The following is a 3,482-nucleotide window of genomic DNA, read 5'->3' as shown; positions in this document are numbered from 1 at the left end:
GGGGGGGCTGGCATGGGTGGGTTTGAAAAGGAGAAGGCTGCTCAAGGGAGGAGGCTGTGGAGGCTATGCTCAGTGGAGGAGGGCTGGCCGAAGGCGGTTGCGCAAGGACGAGGGTCTGCGTGAGGGGGCGAGCCAAGGACGAGCTAGGCGCGGTGATCCACAATCCGTCCCTCCACTAGCCCCGCCCTAGAACCCTACACGCTCCAACAATTTCCCTGGCTGTCACTGATCCCGTCCACGTCCCGGTCGGTGCTGCGACCCCTGTCGATCCTGGACACCCCTCCGCCCGCCGGGGCCCGCCAAGCCCAAGCCCCCCGCGGGCCGCCGCCGCCCAGCTGTCACAGAGTGGCCACGCCGCGCCGACGCGCTGGGCGAGCGAGGCCTGACATGGTGCAAAGCTCCCCGTTTAACCCCGGGTCAGCCCCGCCGCGGAAGGCCCCCGCACCAGCAGGGACCGGAGCAGGGTGGCAGACCGAGCGGAAGGAGACACGAAATCTATTGCGCGATCCAACATCCAAGGATAAGACAACACGTTCCGCTAGAAAGTGAGAGTGTGTGGGACGGGGAAAGGAATGAAGGGGGCCGGCACGGCGGGGCGGCGGGGACCTGCAGTATCCGCTCTGCTGGCCGCCGGCCTCGGTGGTGGTGACCCGCAAGAGCCCGACCCGGCCCAGGACCGGCCCAGGGTGGGAGTCAAATTAATGAGCTGTCTGGCCACGCCGGCCGCACGGGACGAGCGCGGCTTTCGCCTGCGCCAAACTTCCCCGAAAGCGTTTCCCAATACGTTTTAGAAAGGCGACGCGGTGGCGGCGCACCCGTCGGGGGGACCGGACCAGGGCGGCAGGAGCAGCAGCAGTAGCAGCATAAGCAGCGGAGCAGCAGGAGCAGCAGCAGGAGTAGTAGCAGGAGCAGCAGCACGAGCAGCAGTAGGAGCAGCAGCAGGAGTAGAAGCAGGAGCAGCAGGAGGAGCAAGAGGAGGAGCAGCAGGAGCAGGAGCAGCAGGAGCAGCAGCAGCAGCAGCAGCAGGGCCGGTGGCGGCGGCAGCCGGGGAGCCCTGGGATGGTTGTGCGGCCGCTGTTTGGAGTTGTCCCCCGAGTTCCGGCCCAACTCCAGGCCGGTTAATTAGTGGAGGAGGGGGCTGGCGCGGCGTTCTGCTGGGTGGCCAGGGCTGACGGAGAGGTGCCCGTGTCGCCCGACGTGATCCCGGCTTCGCGCGGCCGCGCCGGCGCGTTCCGCCGGGAGCGTGGCGGGTTGTTTGAACTGGGAAGGGAGGGAATAGCGAAAGACAGCAAAGAATGCCCAGCGAGCAAACGTGCGAAAAAGGGGTCGGGGGGAAAGGGGCAAGGCAAGACGTTCAGTGGGAAAAGAGGGGAGGGGGCGGGCGGGAAACGGGGGAGATTAGTCCTGCCGCCGTTTTCATGGTGCACTTGACGTTGAGCGTCTCATTATTTTCGGCTTACAAAGCCTGCTTGTTGTCCTCCTCTCCCGTTGTCCCCCGCCGCGGCGGCGCTACGCACCGTGCCCGGGCCGGGCCGAGTTCTCCCCGCAGACTCGAGGATGAAGGACGTCTTCCCCGCCGCAGCCACATGTCGCACGCCAGCGGGGCGGCGCGGGGCGAGGCACTTACTAAATTTACTGGAACAGGGGGCAAAACACAAGTCGGGCCATCTCGAAGCATTTACTGACGCATGTCGAGCGCGCGTATGGTAGTATGGTGTGTGGTTGGTTGTGGAAATCGCGGCTGCTGACTGCTGACTTTTTAAGATCGGGTACTCGAGAGTTAAAAAGCGCCGCCACACCAAGCGCCCTGCGGGAGATGGGGAGGAGGGGAGGGGGGGCTTTTTCCCCTCTGGTAAAGCCAGTCTTGAGGACTGTCTAGAAAGCCACCATAAACAGGCCACTGTGGTGAAAGTAGTACCCTTCAAACAAAGACACTTTGAAGTCCTTGGACTAGACGCAAGACTTCAAGGTCGTTCCAAACGACGCCCTCGAAAAAGTGCCCATGACGACGCTGCTCCCTTCGACCTTGTGGTTGGCGAGCGTACCGCTCCCGTGGGGGAAGGCTGCGGAGCCCGCAGAGCGCGGAGGACCCGTGCTGCTGCTGCTGCTGTGGCGCAGCGCCGCGCGGCACTCGGCGTCGCCATCACGCTGCTAGTTAACAGTTTGGCCCTCTCCTCCAACAACAAATATGGAGAGAAAGGGAAGTAAGTGCTTTCTCCGAGACGATAACAAAGGCTGTTGCGGGCGCGCTCAGACACACCATTTCGTGGCGGTGGTGCGGCTGTCGCCGCTTCGTTTCCGCCCGCTTTTGTCTGGAGGCATGCCAGCAGCGCCTCCCTCGACCCGCCCACGCTACGCCTCGCTACGCCACGCCACGCCCACGAGGCGGGCCGGGCCGCAGCGAGCGCCACGCGGCGACGACGAGAATCGGTAGTAGAAAGTCATATCGGCGCGCCGCGGTACGTGGCAGGGCCAGGGCCCCCGTCCACGCGAGTCCTTTGGAGGGCGCGCCGCACCCCAACCCCTTTGGCTCGCATCCACGCCAAACGCAAAACGGCTCAACTTGTTTTGCAGCCCCGCCCCGCCCCCGCCCGCCGCTCGGCTGCTGCAAGCTCAATTGCTTGTAGAGGGAGCACATTGCGAGCGCGGTGGGGCGTGGGGAAAGGGAGGGGCGAGGCGGATGCCAACTAAACGTCACGATATTAATACAGCTTTGAGCGCCGGGCGGGGCCGCGGGCCCGGCCGAGGGGCTTTGGCCGAGCTGGGCGCGCATGCGCTGCAACAGGAAGGGCTGAGATGCGCCAACCGGGGGTCTTCATGCTCATCGGCCGACCTCTAAGCGGAAACATTTCGGGTATTTCCTTTCCGAACTCTGAAGCTAACAGAAGTACACACACGACACGAAACGTGGCCAGAGAAGCGAAAATGTGCGTCGGTAGAACCCGCTTTTCGTTTTAGAATGTCAGTCTTGGATTCATGGTCCCAAATAAGCGCTATAATGTGCGGCTGCGCACCCGGCCCATAACAATATACGTACGGTACGTACACACGGGCAGCAAGCGCCCGCGAGCAGTCTAACGACGCTAATTCATCAGCTGCGCTCAATAATATAGGCAACTTGCTGTTAATTTAAGTTGCGCCGCGCACCTGCGCCGCCGCCTGCCTGCCTCAGAGCCGCGCGGTCCAGCTGGGTCCAGTGGCGCCCATAGTAGCGCCCCCCTCCCCCCCCCCTCCTCCGGCCACGCGGCCACCCACGCTACGGCCATTCGATTTCTTCCGCGTGAACTTTCCCTGGCACCTTGTCGTAATGGGGCATTACAGGAGTAGTTGCCCGCGCTCCGCTCCGCCCCGCCCCTCGTCCAGCCCGGCCGAAAGGGCTTCAATCCCTGCCGCTGCGCCAGGCCGCCGCACGGCCGAAACTTGTAACTCGCCATTATGAGGCACGGCGGCGGTGGTGGTGCAGCAGGCCGCCCCGCCCGCCC

The sequence above is a fragment of the Frankliniella occidentalis genome, unplaced genomic scaffold (genome assembly GCF_000697945.3).
Source record: "Frankliniella occidentalis isolate FOCC.00 unplaced genomic scaffold, Focc_3.1 Scaffold43, whole genome shotgun sequence".
Taxonomy (NCBI): domain Eukaryota; kingdom Metazoa; phylum Arthropoda; class Insecta; order Thysanoptera; family Thripidae; genus Frankliniella; species Frankliniella occidentalis.
The sequence above is the reverse complement of the archived record's forward strand: the minus strand, read 5'-3'. Positions refer to the sequence as shown.